The sequence below is a fragment of the Olea europaea genome, unplaced genomic scaffold (genome assembly GCF_002742605.1).
Source record: "Olea europaea var. sylvestris unplaced genomic scaffold, O_europaea_v1 scaffold1480, whole genome shotgun sequence".
Classification (NCBI taxonomy): Eukaryota; Viridiplantae; Streptophyta; class Magnoliopsida; order Lamiales; family Oleaceae; genus Olea; species Olea europaea.
The window spans coordinates 98,219-115,309 of NW_019232361.1; the positions used below are offsets into that span (position 1 = coordinate 98,219).

At 33.4% G+C, this 17,091-nt stretch overlaps 1 protein-coding gene across 1 annotated transcript in view; it reads right to left on the minus strand.

Annotated features, from left to right (window-relative positions):
• Positions 1-8,860, minus strand: part of LOC111376275 (calcium-transporting ATPase 8, plasma membrane-type-like) — a 48,726-nt gene extending 39,866 nt beyond the window's left edge. Inside the window, exons 1-2 of the mRNA XM_022999223.1 lie at positions 8,769-8,860; positions 7,412-7,499 (exon numbers count right to left, since the gene is read on the minus strand). The gene's annotated coding sequence lies outside the window, so the exon portion shown is untranslated. The remainder of the gene's footprint in view (positions 1-7,411; positions 7,500-8,768) is intronic.
• Positions 8,861-17,091: the final 8,231 nt, after the last annotated feature.

Below are 17,091 nucleotides of genomic sequence, written 5' to 3' on the forward strand. Positions count from 1 at the left end.
ATCGTCTCCCTACGCATCGTCCAGTTGGGCAGTACCTCGATCTCACATAAATTTTTCCCTCACGCAGTAGCGAAGCTTTAGCGCATCTGCCTAGGATCAACGCTTCGGCGAACACAGAAGATCAACCCTCAAGTTCTCACAAATTATGGTCCCCATCCCGAGGCATACATACCCGATCGGGAAGATAAGTCCACCCATGATATAGATATTCATACCTGGACTTGGGGGACAACTGTTACGCCCATATCTGAACCATTTCGGAAAGTCCACCACCACATCATGTGAGGTGTGGAACACTCATTCGAAGTGGTTTCGAAGGACGATATGCTATCACACTACGAGGCATAGGCAATTCTGTGGGACTGACCGAAGCGCCCTCGTCCCTGAATCCAAGGCGAAATGCACTCCGGGGACCTCTGTCAGAGGATCTGCCGCCAATTTCAGAATGAGATCTTTGTTAAGATCTTTTCTACTCCTAAGGTTTAAAGTGATTTGACCTCTCTATGAGGCTAGTTGATGTGACGTATCAACTTTATGTCAACTCAACTCGGAAGATGTAATTACCCACCTACTCTATAGATGCGACTGATTGACGCCTATGAGCAGACGCCTCATACCATCAGATGTATACACGTGTCCCACATCCAATGATTCTCCTTACCTATAAATACCCAAGGCTTGACAAGAGGCAAAGGTAATGAAAATCTTACTACTTAGCACTCCATAGCAAGCAAATATATATATTCTCCTCCCCACTATTTTGCACAACCTTGGTACTGTTCCGATCACCTGAGCCTAACTTGACCGTCGAAGTGTATACGGTCGCCGCCACCCCCGCTGGTTCCGGCCGTGTGCATCTGACCGTGTGTTGATTGTGCGCAGGAAGAAATACGTGGAGTGGCTATCGATTGGCCACGTGGAGGGTCCAATTTCTAAGGTCAACAGTTGCATTAATAGAGGTGATGAAATTGAACCCCATGTTGTGCTACCCAAAGCACTTTTGTCGACTCAAGATTGTTCAATCGCAAAATCTCTCTACAAGTCTTCTAGACTATCCTAGTTGATAGAAAAGGTCCTGGTATATCAACAACATGCACTATCGCCTAACATCCTAGGAAAGGCTCCTAGTGCGAAAAAATAGGGGTTGGACTAGGTTTAACATTGCGAGCATCAAGTGGCTTATAAGTTTGTCTGACACATATGATAAGAGCAATTCAAATCTAAATTCAAAAATAACAAGAAAAATCATAATTATTGATTGAATATATATTACTATCACAATTGATAACATTGCCAACCACAGTCATAGAATCTCAAGCTTCTTGAAACTTTTGGTGTTTTTTATTCTCTTTAAGATGATTTGTAAGTTTCTCTCATACTATGTCATTTCTTTGTGAACCGATAGCCCTTGATTGAGCTCCGTTTTTTGGAAAAAATGAATTCTTGAATAGTGTTTTAATTTCATTTCAACTACACATTCTTCAACAGTATTTCTTGAGAATGATTATTCTTCTACCTATGGCACATTCTTTGTGATCCGCCTCTACCATGCCATGTCTCAAATTCTATCAATAAGATTTGATCTCCGAGAGAATTACTACTTGGGTCTTAATGTTACTTGTCTCTAAGGAACATTGAATATATCGAAGTGGCTTTTCCAACAAGCAACATAATCGCCAGTCTCATTTAATTAGGCAACGAAACCTCAAATTCTTGTTTTATTTTGACCTCAATCTCGACATCTTCAACAACCTAATTATGCACTTATTAAACTTATTCACATAGTTTCCTTTCCTCTATAACCTTCAACTCATAAATTGTTTTTTCAATACGCTATACTTGTTAACGACTTAGAAATGTAAAAGTTTCTAATGTTTTTCATAACTTAGAAGGATACATTTTTTATTTATTTATGGACAATTCTACTTGTACACTTTTCAATGCGATTATTGTTTTAAATGTACTTTACCTCGAAAGCAAGAGCCAATCTAATCGTACTTATTGTCTTTGCTTCTGATTCTTCCCAATTTGCATCTATCATCTCTTTTGGCCTCTTATTTTGCAACAGCTTGCATGAGAACATTAGTAGTAATATTTCGCCAAATATTGAAATTATTTGTTCTCATCAAAGGCTCTGTCTCAAAGTTTTATATTTACATCTCTTCAACTCGCTATCTTAGATAACTCTTAGCTCTGATACCATTTATATAGAAAATTCACCTAAACACGCAACATAGTGGAAGAAAATAAAAACATAGTTTATGTAGTTCAAAAATTGATCTACGTTCGCGGGGAGAAGGAGAAGTAATTCATTTACGTGCTTTTTTCTTTTTCCTCTTCTTTTCTATTCTTTTCTTTTCTCACTTTCTCCTCACCTCAATATCCAAAAACCTCTTCTCTATTGATTGCGGACTCTTCATTGGCTCATGAATCCATTTCATTTTGTAAATCTTTCGTGCTCTAATATTATGTTATTTAAACACATGGAGTTTTCTTCAAACCCTTCATTCATATTTTCAATTTGAGTCAAACCCAACATAAACAATCACCACCAGCGTCAAACAGTTTAGAGTTTTAGATCAAGCCGAAGTATAGGCAAGCAAGAGCTTCAATTCAACAAAGTATGCCATACATATCAAATTTGTTCACCTCAAGTCATCCATAAAATGTTGTTGAACTATAAATTTCCATCTCAATACACTGGAAGGCTGAGAATGGTGGCTAATGTCCAAGCTAAGACAACTTACCACTGAATTAGAATAATGCTACGTACTACAGTTAGTGCCAAGATGTGAACTTAAATTACGCATTTACAAGCTAACACAGTCTATTGGAGTCCAACTTCACAATTAACGTGGGATAGGGTCGACCTATAATAAATTTGACTTAAAGAAGTTAGGCACGGTTCATTCGAAAATATCAAAACACGGATGTTTTTAGTTATATCTGTTATAATAGAGATTAATTATAACACTACAATATATACTTGTTTTAGTATAGCTTTTACTATTGCTCTTATTGATGTAGAATGTTAGAGTTTGGGTGAATTTTATTAGGAGATCTATTGTTAGTTCGTAGGGATGTCAACGAGCAGAGCCTGAGCCTAAAATTTTCGGCTCGAGTTGGGCTCGGTTAAAATGGTCGAGCTTTTTTACGAGTCAGAGCCAAGCCGAGTCGAGCTTTTGCTTGGCCAAAGAATTTCGGCTCGACCCGAGCTTTCAGCTTGAGCTTTTTCAAGCCCTTTTTGTTTTTTTTTTTTTATGGCTGCCTTGAAAGGCAGCAATTCTGCCTTTTAAAAGGAAGAATTTGCTGCCTTTTTAAGGCAGCAAATGCTGCCTCTTTTTTTCGTTTTTTATAATTAAAGGCTCGCGAGTTGGCTCAGCTTGTGTCCCCAAAATGGGCTCGGCTCGAGCCTCAGCTTGGCTGCTCCGAGCCACGAGCCGGGCTGACTCGGGCTTTTCTCGAACCGGGTCATGTGTCACTCGAGCCATCGAGCCTTTTTGAAACCCCTATCAGTTTGTAGGATGTCTTGAAAAAGTCTTGAAGAAGTCAAAGACAGACAAGGAGAAGAAATCGTATGAAGATCTCTCACAGGCCGCCTTTGGATTGTTGGAGTAGGTTTGGCAGTGAGTAGACTGCTCGCCAACTGCTATGCAATCACTCGAGCGGTCATCTTATATGTGTAATCCTCATCGCGATTTTGACAATTTTTCACTCATAATCTACTTCAAACACTATTATTTGTTAGGCATGTCATATTAGGCATCCACCTTATATGAGGCTCTTCTTTGTACTATATATGATAAGTAAATCTCTTGAAAAATCATCCTACATAATTTTTAATCCTTTATATTTGATATTGGTAAGTTCTCCTCCTCTTCCAGCAGTTTTTTCTCGTCTTGGATTTTCACATAAATTTTGTGTTCTTAATATTATATTTTCATATTGTCAAATCCAGTTTTATTGTAACAAAATGGTTTCAGAGTGAGATTTGATTTTCTGTGATGGCAACTATTAGGTCCAATATTGTAATTAGAAATTCTGTGAACAAAAAAGACTAAATTAATCATGTGTAAAAAGTTAAGGACTTGAGCTACAATTTGTATAGATGGTTTAGGCTAAATTTTGGGTTTGGGTTTGGAACAAGGTACAAGACTCATCGGATTTTCTCTAGTTGCTCGCTAAGTTGTTGCTCGTTAAAAATAGTAAGCTCATCGCTCGAGCGAAAAGTCGTCGCTCTCTTTTCCCCGAGTGGTTGCTCGACAATATTACGTAGTCAAACCCTAGGTCACGATTTTGGAGGATTTTACGTTGCCCATGACACCTATTCGCTCCCAACTATAAATATACTAGTCATGGATGAAATTGTAGAGGTTGCTTATTGTGTTTCAACACCATAACATATTCATATTGTTGTTCAAGAAACCCAAGACGCAATTCATTGATGTATTAATCATATTCATTCTTGAGATCCAACAATCAAGTTTTGGAAAATCAAAGATTCGAGAATCCAAAACACTTGACTTCCTTAATTCTTTGAGGAGGAGACTTTCTCATTGGGGATTAAGAGGGGGTGGACTTCAAGTGCAGAAAAAGCACAAGAACATGAGATTTTTAGAATTTCACTTGAAAGAGACAATTGGTATAAGATCAGGAGGTTGGAAGAAGGTAACGGATCTTAGAGGTTGCAGGAGGTGGATCGAGAAGTCTAGTGGAGTGGCTAGACAGTAGCTACGATAGTAGATCGTGAGACCAGAAGATTGACAACGGATCTTAGAGGTTACAGGAATTATAACAGCTAGAACAAATGGAAGTTGCTAGACTGGAATTGCATTGCATCCCTAATTGTCTACAGTGGAGGTAATTGGCTTGATCCTGGAGTTTTTCCCACGTTGGGTTTCTCCATCAACAAATTGTGTATTCTTTACTACTTTCCACATTACAAATTGCGGTATTTAAACTTAGGAAAATTTGATTTGTATGTATAATCATCTAGAAAACTAATTAAAAATGACATGTTGCTTTAATTAGTCAATTCCACACATAAAGTCGAACTAGTCGGTAATCTGGAACGTAAACTTGATAATCTTAAAATTTAAAATAGTGTGTAGTGTCCCAAACCTGAACTCTCTGTAACTATTAAATTTGATATTCCATTTTTGTATCACAACACTAGATTTTCGTTATGGTAGGTAAAGATACGAGCATTGCTCACTCAAATAGACTTGGATGATGCCTTGTTGGAGTTGAAGAGAAACAACATAAGGATCAAAAGACCCTATCTCGAATTCATTTTCATCTATCAAATCAAATTCCTTAAAATGTTTTAAAGGAAAATTGTCGTTGTGTTATGAGTAAAATTGGAGCAGTTATGGGTAACGAAAAGTCTAATCGGTAAATTGTATTTGAAGTAGTGAATGTATTCTCATCGCATGAAAGAATGCACCTCTATAGAAGATTACCTAACTGTTATTAAGGAATATATTGCTGATTTGGAAACCCTGGAGATGAAGTATAATGAAGAAAATTTAAGATTGATTTTGTTAGGGTCACCGCCTTCTTAATTTATGTCTTTCGAAGACACTATTTTGTTTGGTTGTGTTACTCTCACCATAGATAATATATATGATACTTTATTTTTAAAGGAGAAGATGAAACAGTTTGTATTTAGATCTGAGGCTTGGACAGAGAGTCTTGTTGTTCGTGGTGGTTATAAGAGTGGCAAATCGAAACCTAATTACAATTATAAAATCTATAATTATTGCCAAAAATGGGTATATCAAATCTAATTGCTATAAATTGCATAACAAGAATAAATAGCAGCGGCAAATTAGAAGGGAAAACAATTAGAAGATTTAGGTGAAGCTAGCATTGCTGAAAATTGCAGTAGTAATGGAGAACTTCTAGTTATTTTTGATGTCGACTCCAAACCTTGTGAGAATTGAATTCTTAATTCAATTTGTACGTTTCATGTGTCATAATCGGATTTTTTTAACATATTATACCATTTCCAAAGGTGCTATGATAATGGAAAATAATACATCTTGTAAGGTAGTTGGCATTGGAATAGTCAAAATTAAGATATTTGATGGGGACGTTAGGACACTTGGTGATGTGAGACGTGTTTCAGATTTGAAAAGAAATCTTATATCTTTGAGTATTCTTGATTTAAAAAGGTACAAATTCACTAGTAAAGGTAGAGTTTTGAAGGTTATTAAAGATGCCCATGTTGCGATGAAGGGGCAGAGAAGTTCTGCTCAATTATATATCTTGCAGTGTTCTACGAAATGTATTGATAAAAATCAACAAAAATTAAACACACGTAAAATTTGAGTTTGGTTCAGAGAGTCTACATATCAGTCTAGTTCAGAAGTTAAAGGTGGCATCCCACCATCAGCGTACGGCGGTACCATAGTATTCTATTGCTAATGACAGTCCCTAACGAGATATAGACCTCCACAAAGTACGATGAAAGGGATTTAGTTGCTTAAGCTTTGAGTGTGACGGAAGGTATTGAGTCTACTGAAAAACCTTCTAATTATGCAGAGTGCGTTAGTAGTAATGTTATTGCTGCTTGTGCTATTGTGTTGAACAACGTTGGTACAGAAGATGATCCTATTGATATGATGACTAAGTCACTCCCTATATCTAGGTTTGATCATTGCTTAAATTTGATTGATATTTATTGTCGAGTTTTCCTTCTATGGGCTTTTTTGAGAGAGGTGGAGAGTTTTTTTGGTGGAGAATTTTTGTTGAAGAATTATTGTTTTATTCCTTGCATAAGAATTCGTATAAAGGTAGAGAAATTTTTTTTAGGAGTGCAATTTTATTCCTTGCAATGAAATTCATGTCAAGGTGAAAATTTGTTAGAGTTTGGATATGACTTGAATTCTATTGGGAGTTAGTAGTATGCCTTGAAGAAGCCAAAGACCCACAAGGAGAAAAAATCGTGTGAGGATGGCTAGCTAGCCTCCTTTGGACCTTTTGAGCCGATTTTGCGGTGAACAGACCGCTCACTAACCGCTAGACGACTACTCTAACGGTTGCCTTTTATGGTAAACCCTATTCACGACTTTGAAAGTTTTTTCACTCATATTCTACTTCAAACACTCTATTATTTGTTAAGCCTATTATATTAGGACTCCGCCTTATATTAGGCTCTTCTTTGTACTATACGTATGAGAAGTAATTCTCTCGAAAAAAAATCATCCCACGCAATTTTTATTCCTTCATACTCGATATCAGTGAATTCTTCTCATCCTTGAATTTTTATTGTTCTTATATTTTCATATTGTCAATTCTCATTTAATTATAAAATAAATTGCCAAAAATTACCAGTTCAATTCAAATAATAATTTTTCATTGAACAAAACGAATATTCATTGAACAAAACGAAAAAGCCGACACATACCTCTTCACTGAATCACCGGCAAACTTTAAGAGAGAGATTTTCAAATAGTTAAGAGTTTGAGGAGAAGCTGCTTTCGAATCCACCGCCTCTTTGAAAGTAGAATAAAAACAGATGACAAGTTTTGCTGTCATGAGGTCGTTAATGGATGAAAGAATATAAAACAAAGGCAACGAAATTGCAGGAAAAGAATCAAGTCTTACTTTATCGCGAAATATAAGATCAACATCACTTTGGTTTTTTATTTATATATTTGTCACATAATCTCATGGTGTCGGTAAAAATTAAATTTTAAGTAGATTTTGATAAAAATGGATGAAAAGTGTAGTTGAAAAGTGAGGATCCCGTGTGATTAAAATTAATTGTTGATTTTGACTTAAAATTATTTGATTTTAATCCAATATAAGCCTTTATTTGAGCCACATTATTTTCATAAGAGTGCATTTTTAAATAGTTTATTGATGAAAAATGTGTGATTAAAAAATTAAAAAAAATTTGGATTTGCTTATAATATTATTTTATTGAAAAATGTGTAAAATAATGTCAAATCACAATTTAAAAATATAATTTTTTTTGAAAAAAATGTGGATCAAACGGAGCCAAGATAGGGACATTATCTAACGTTAGACACATGGCCGTTAAGTCGCTGAAAATCATCTTACTTGAATATCAGAACGACATGAAAGAAGTGATACAGTTGAAACAAATTATTTTAAACAGTAGATATTGTGGACTAAAACTAACTCAAACCTTACGTTTTTCATCATTTTTTTTACGACCATAAGATCGCCATTAGTATTTAATGCCCACGTTGGCAAGGATACAACCGACATTAAGACATATATTACGCATATTAAATCAATTTATATAAATTAAGCCCCTATTTGATGGGATTAAAATGAAATTAGATTTTTAGTAAATTTGGATAAAAATTAATAAAATGTATGATTGAAAAGTTGTGAGTCCTATAAAAATATATTATTAACATTAATTGTTAACTTTAACTTAAATTAAAATCGGAATTTTAATTTCTGTCAAACAATGGGTATATAGTCCTCGTTTGACCCCCATTCTTCTTTTCATTCTTCTTCTCTCTTTTATTTTCAACGATACAATCTTCTATAAAATAATATTACACGTAAATAAAAAAATTCATTCCTTTTTAATCACACATTTAAAAAAAAATTATTTCAATTATTCAAATTTAAAAAGAATGAGAACCAAATGAAGGCATAATAAACAACAACGAGAAAGCATCGTGCATATGAAAGAATAACTTTAGAACGTTTGGATAAAGGATACCCGTTTACTTAATTTCATAATCTCGAAAAGATATAAAGCAACTGAACGCGTAGTGTACCTTTTTTGAGCATCTCAACTCCAATGTCTTTTCATTCGAGGAATCTGAATTTCATATCAGAAAGGAAGAGACCTCATGGTGTTGTAATGAATTCATGCATCTGTCGATTCTGTAATGGACTAATGGATTAGGAAGAGTAAAGATGACTTCAACTCAACACCAAATAAATGATGATTATTTCTCTTTTACGTAATGTAGTGGGGATGATTGAGTTGCTGAGAAGTTTCCGGGAAACTCTGTGTGGGTCTCTCTCTCTCTCTCTCTCTCTCTCTCTCTATATATATATATATATATATACACGGGCATCTGATTTTTAGTCAAGGATTGAGACCCATTTTTGACATAGTAAACATTTCGAATTGGAAAAATTTTACTTCTATCAAAATTGTAGGTCTTTAAGTTAGCTTTTTAATACAATTTAAATTGTCTTAATCGGATATCGGGAGAGAAAGTTATTATCAAAATACTGACTATTATTACCTCAAATGGATGTTTATTATAGTTTTTTTTTTCAATTACTTAACCACCAATTAATTAGTAGATTTTATTGTTATCGAGAGATATAATAAGGTTTAAGAGCAATATAATAAACATTGGTGAAGTTTAATAGAGAATAGAGATATACATCTATACTTTATATAATTTTAATAGGTGTTCTGGCACATATTAATAAATTTATCATGTTAACATCTTTCATCGAGAGATAGAAGTTTCACGTGAGGAAAATAGATTTATTGTTCCAAGAGAGGCCTTAAATTAAATTAGGAACATTGACTGATATGGATGATTCCAAATTGTCACTTTAATTGTTACACTAAAAAGGAAATGATAAGGGGGATTTGACATCTTACCAACTAATGTCACATATTTGACAAAAAACTTTTATATAATTAGATCATTTAGCATAAATACTCAAACCAATTCGACTATTTAATTCATGTTGAAATTAATTGACACTAAATTAAGTATATAGTCCTCATGAGTTCGACATTATATTCACTACTTTATAACTTGTTCATGATTCCATCCACTTGCAAAAAAGCAAACGTTCAAATTTTTGACACCGTTGTTGGAGACTATTTGTATTTAATTAGTTTTAGTTAATTTTAGCTTTAATTTGAATTTTTATTGCTTATTTAGCTAGCCTTTTTAATTAGAAAAACATTACAATGTTTTCTGTTTTTCTAAGACTATGTATGCAAAGTTCAAGACATAGTGATGTTGCTCAATTTGATTCGAAAATTGAACCAACATTCAAGTTGAGGAAAAGAGAACAATTAGAAGCACGCCAAAAACACCAAACATAATCAACACAAAAAACATACAAAATCAGGCGACCATTGAATTGCATGTAAATGCATCACATCCAAATATGGCTACAGGAAATGAAAAGTCAAGATTGATGCAGGAATACATGGTTCCATCGATTACGAATAGCCAATTCAGTATTGTGCATCTGGCATTTGATTAGGTAAATTTCCACTCGAGGATGGATGTGATCAATATATTCCAAAACACACTAAATGTTTTTGGGAAAGCTACTGAAAAGCTCAATGCTCATATCTCAAGATTACTGGATATGTGTGCAACAATAGAATATCCAAGGTTTCAGGTGAAGCAATCAAAATAAGGCTCTTCCCTTACACTTTGAAAGACTCTGCCAGGGAATGATTGGAGACTTTTTCGCCTCACAGCATCACAAGATGGAACAGTTTGAACTAAAAATTTCTAAACAAATATTTCCCACATAAAAGGATAGCTAGGTTGAGAGATGTGATTAAGTCCAAAGTATAACGCGGTGATTGTTGTATAACCTTGGGATGTCGATTCCACAGAAAGATGGAAAATTGCTTAAAGGATTTGACAAACTAGGGTTTTCGTCGTGATATGTATGAAAATAATTTATCAATTTGAAGTGAAGTTTAAATGTCAATCTACAAAATAGTGAAGATTGAATCAATGTATGAAATAATGAAGCACCAAAATTCCCTCAATCGGTTCGGATTAATCAATACCAATTACGCATTCTAATACTCAATTAAATATCTTTTATCCTAATACTTTAATTGGAAGATTAAAAATTGAACACCCATTTAATTTCACCATAATGCTATATTAATTCTAAAATCCAAATTTCTCAAAACACATAACCACTTTAATCCATCGACATAAGATTCAAAAGCAATTATATACATCAAGCATATGATAGTAGAGAATCACACCAATAGGATAATAGAAATTAGAATTCAATCAATACTTCAATTTTTCAATGAAAAGAACATGATTAGATCCATGAAAAACTTAATACCAATTAAATCAATTTCAAAATACATTCATAAAACAGGAAATCCAAACCCTAGAATTGTTCATCAATGAAAAATCAAATTACATGCATGAAATGACATTAAAATCACCGATACCAATTCAGTTCGTTTGTGGCTTCACCAAAAATTCTCTAGCCTTCCATGGAGTTTTCTTGTATCAAAAGATGAGAAAAATGGTGTATAGATGAATTCCCCATGTTCTGGAATGTTTTGGCCTAAAGAAACGTATGAAAACGTGTTTCTATAAGTGGTGGCTTGAAATTCGACAATTGAATATTCGGCCTAGAATTACTTCTATGCGACCACATCGTAGAACTCATGCGGTTGCATAGAAATCTCTGAAGCCTTCTATGTGGACGCGTGGTTTATGAATTATGCGACTGCATAGTTCAAAAGTTTTTCCCACTGGACAGTTTTTAGTATTTTAACCATAACTTATCCTCCTGATGTATAATTGATGTGATTCAAATTGCGTTGGAAAGCTACCTCAAAGGACTACAACTTTTCATCAGATATCATCTTCCAATTCAGTCGTTTGATATGTCAAAAATGGGTCCCAATGTGAGGCTAAAAATCGATGCGTAACTTTTTCGATTGGGAATTGATGTGTTATCATACTTTGACGATATTTCATCCCTTTGACTTATTTCCTCATCTACTTGACCTCTAATACTTTTAAATCTTCATTATAAGGTTATACACAAGTTTGGAATATTTGCACTTTAGTACCTTAACTTACATTTTCTTCCACTTTGGCAATTTTTCGCTCTTTTTTCTCTCATATTTCACATTTTCTACCAAAATGCAACCTGAATCAAAATATAAATATAATGAGTATATTTTGGTATCAAATAATCACATGAATGCGATAATTAAGAGGGAAAATATTATATTTTACACTCTCATCAGGATGAAATCACTACATTCTCTTAGCTAAACTCGAAGTACTACCATGAGGCTTGCGAAAAGTACAAAGGATTGCTCCGTCATTTTCCATAGCATGGGTTGCAAAATAGTTCCAAGTGTAGTATTTCTACATTAGGCTAAATTCGACATGAAGGGTTAACATTGACTTTGCATGTAATGGCTCGATTACAAAAGGAACAACAAATCAAGTCTATCAGATCATGGAGGATTCACTAGTGCACTTTGACCATCAAATAGATCAAGTGGGAAAAAAGCTGCTGGAATCTATGAAGTTAACTCACTTGATAGTGATCTCAACATAGTTTGCAACATTAGCTCAAAAAGTAGATCAAATGAATGTAGTTCAAGCAATTGGACCAAAATATTAGCATTGCGGGAAAAACCATGAGAGTGGGCTGTAATGTGGGGAATCCTTTTGCTCAATCAGTTGAGGATGTAAATTATATGCAAAAATTCCAAAGGCAGCAAAATAATCGCTACCCAGATTCATACAATCCAGGTTGGAAAAATCATCCCAATTTTTTTGGATTGAAGATCATATAGCTCATGTTGCACCACAGTAAAATGCTTCACCCAAATTTCAATAGCTAGAAAAGAAGCCCGCATGGGAAGAACGTTTAGCAAATTGGCAGTAGCATCAACTGAAGCAATGACGAGAATAGCTGACGCATAAACTAAGTTCATGCAACAACAATTGAGAAATTTTTTCAAGTTCAAATAGCTGCTATACAGAATTTGGAAAATCAGATAAGACAAATAGCAAAAGCACTTTAAAAAAGACAACCATAAATCCTACGAAGTGATACTTTGACAAATCTCAAACAGTAGGTAATGGCAGTGGCAGTTGTGGATAACAAGCAAATTGAGGTAATTATTATGCAAAGTCAGGTTCAACTTCCAGAAATTACAATTAAGAGACATGAGGTAGTAAATGAAAATGTACATTCTACAGATGAGGAACACTTGGTTCAGTTTGAACAATCAACAAAAATATCTCCAGATCAGAAGTCAAAATAGTTCACAGGTTAAGAAAACCGTTCATGCTAAAGAATTTATTCCCATAACTACCTTTTCCGCAAAGACTGCAAAAGAGAAAGCTTGATGATCAATTTGAGAAGTTTCTGGACATGCTAAAAAAGCTCCACATTAACATTCCATTCATCGATGTAATCAAACAAATCCCGATGTAAGCGAAGTTCATGAAGGACATGATATCTAAGAAAAAAGCTTCTAGGCTAGGAAGAAGTGGCATTGACCAAGGAGAGTAGTGCAAGGCTGTAAAATAAATTGCCATCACAACTCAAAGACTCACGGAGTCTTGCTTTACCTATTTTCACTAGGGAAATGATTTCATTTTAATGCTTTATGTGATACAGGTATAAGTGTAAATTTAATGTCTTTGTCTACTTTCAGGAAATTAGGAATTGAGGAAGTCAAAGGATTGAATGTAATGTTGCAGCTGGCAGATAGGAGCACCAGATACCCATAGGGCAAGGTTGAGGATGTGCTCGTCAAATTTGAAAAGTTGATATTCCCAGCAGACTTCCTTGTTATTGACTTCTAATATGACCAAAATATGTCAATAATCTTAGGCCGACTTTTTTAGCAACAAGTTGAACCTTGATTGAAATGGAAAATGGTGAGCTGACTGTGAGGACGGAGGACATACACGAGATTTTTAAACCACACAATCCACCCGAACAACCGTTACTTGTCTATGTTGTTGAAGAAGTTCAATAAGGGTCGAAGGAGACAAAACTTAAACATCTCGGGTATCTTGCTTGAGAGAAGAATAGAGAGCTCAAGTTTTGGAGGACAAAAACAGGATGTATAGCTGAAAATTGCTAGGAGTGTAGAGCTACAAGACTCCAGCATGAATCACCATGATCGGTTCCTTTATATAATCTAGCTAAAAACTATAAATTAAGCACTTATTGTGAAGCTATACAATTCCTCACCATTTTATTTATTATGCTTTCAGTATTTACATTGCATGTAGTTATTAAGTTGCGTTAGTTGTAGGCACATTTCATTTCAATAGATGGATCATCACATCTATGCTTAGTTTAGATAAGAGAATAATTTATCTGAGTTCGAAAATAGTAGAAAAACAAGTGGCATGTATTTCAAGGTTCCAAGGATGTAAAAATTGGTTATCATAAACCCCACGTTTTCCACTGCCTTTTGACTCTTATAATTATTTTCTTTTAGCCTTGACAGGTAGGGGGTGGAAAAACATTAAGTTTTGCTTTTTGTGTGTTGTTGTGTTTATTCCTTTATATATGAGAAAGATACAATAAAATGAAAATTTTGAAAAAATTCCATAAAAAAATTCTTTTTGTTTGTTTATGTGGGTTAGGTAGCTTAACCAACAATGATGAATATATTTAAGATTAAGTGTTTATTTATGAACTGTGAATATGTTACATGTTTGGATTGATTTGTGCTTATCCATGAAAGATTTGATATTAATTGCGAACGTGAATTAAGTTAGACAGTGTGAATAAATAAGTTGATTTATATGCTTGATAGGTTGAATTAGTAAAACTTAAAAAAAAAAAAAAAAGAGAAAAAAATAGTTCTTTATACATCCTTAGACCAAATATAGCATAATTTGGGAATGATGTCGCTGTTGTAAAAAGATATGGATATGAATGGAAATTTGGTGTGTGAAATTTTTTTGTATAGATTGTCTAAGATCAATAGGATAAAATTGGACAAGAGTCTTAAGTTAAAGTTCAATTTTCTTGAATAGGTATTAATGAGGGGCATGCACCAATCAGAGCTATGAAAAATATATTCAAAATAAAAAAAAATATGAGATACTTCATATATGAAACTTCTTTTCATAACCTTTTATGACTTGAGTTATCAAGCATGTAAAGGTGTCTAAAACCTGATGTCATAAAATCATTTGATTTGGAAATCATAAGCTAAAAGCTAGCATAGGTCATTTAGAAAGTTTAATGGAGAGAATACTGCAAAAAAAAAAAAAAAATCAGAATAAGTAGGTGCATGAAACAGAAGGCGCACCACATGCCTTGGTTAAGTCCCAAACATTTGTTTGAAAAAAAAACTAACTTTTTATAAGGGATTATTAGCTTACTTGAGTCTTAAAAGTTGAAACAATCAAATATTTGGAGGACCATTATTTGTTGAAGTATTAACTTACAATTAGTGATATCCATCTAAATTATAGAAAATGAGCAGTTAATATAAAGATTCTACAATAAATCACACACTTGAAAAAGAATGAAAAAGAATAAGTTTGGAGTGTGTAAATCTTACAAGTGATGAAAGGACATATTTGACTACTAAGAGTCAAGAATTTGAACAACTTGTGAATTCATTAATGTCTACTTGATTCTTCACATACACACACATCGATTTTACATTGAAGAAGTGGATATTGATTTTAGTATTGTAACCTTGAAGATGTTTGTATATTTAATATCATAATTTCAAATCTTGAGGCACAAAACCAAATTATCTAACCAAAATATTTTGCATATTTGTGTGTTTGTTAAGTTAGGTTATGGTTTTGTTTCAGAACAAACAAATGTATAAGTATATCTTATATACTTATTTGGACCTAAAAATTATAGACATTTAATAGTTCTTTTAAACAATTATAATCTAATTTATTGTATATTTCATTTATTGGGTAAAACTCAATGAATGAAAATGGAGTTGAAAGAAGTAAAAATCGACGAAAAGGCACGAAGTCCAAAGTTTGATGACCAAATTGAAAATATCCGATAGATGATACGGATCATAAGACGATACTTTGAAAATTGTTAGAAGTCAGTTGGATACAATTAGAAATGAAAAAAGAATGGAATATGATCAAATTATTATTACAGATCAATTTTAATCGCACAAATTATATTCTAGAATTTTAGCCAAAAATTGAGACCCATTTTTGGCATCATAAACATCCGAATTTGAAAAATTTTACTTCCAATAAATTTGTAGTCATTTGCATTATCTTTCCAAAACACTTTGAATTGCCTCAAATGAATATCAGGAGAGAATGTTATAATCAAAATACTGACTTGTGCACAAAGACAATACCTAACAGCATAATACATTAAAAAACCTCTCCTAAACTTCTCATAGTTTTTGTGGGAGAATAGAAGGAGACTTGCAAGAATTCAATCAAGTAAAGATTCAAACTTGATTTTTGGGCAAAGAAGAGAATGCATAAGTGGAGATTCATCATGAAACTATTGAAGAAATTCAAGATTTCAAAATTCATTTTTATCTTCTCAATTTATCAAAAATTCCGGTTATGTCTTTCCAATTAAATATAATTTCTTGTAATTTCAATAAGGTAAGCTAATTTTATACATTGCAAGGATGATATGAAAAATTGTTATGATATTTTTAGTTTTTAATTAATTATTTTGACTTTAATTTGGTTTGATTTGTGGATGTTTATTATAGTTTTTATCGTTCTTTTTAATTGCTCGATCTTTAATTGAATTGCTAGTAAATTTTATTATTATTGAGAGAGACAGTAGGATTAAGCATAATATAATAAATATTGTAAGGTTAGATAGATGATGGAGATATACTTCTATACTTTATATAGTTTCAATATGCGTTGTAGTACTTGTTAATGAATTTATCATGTTTGTGTCTTTCTTCGATAGATGGAAATGTCACATGAGAGGAATATATTTGATCACTATTGAGAGAGGATTTGGATTAAATTAGAAACATTGACCAACCTGAATTATTTTCAAATTATCACTTTAATTGTTACATTAAAAATGGAAGAACAACGGGGGATTCGATATCTTAACAATTCTTCTCACATATTTGACAAAAACCTTCATATTTAGCTTAGTTAATTTAATTAGATCATTTAGCATTAATACTCAAACCAAGTTAGATACTCAATTAACGTTGAAATTAATTGACACTAAATTAAGTACATGGTCCTCATGGTTTTGACACTCTATTCACTACTTTATTACTTGTTCACGATCTTGTTCACTTGCATAAAATCAAACGATCACTAAGCAATATTGACATAACTGGGGAGCACATGTCCCTCGGCTGGGGGT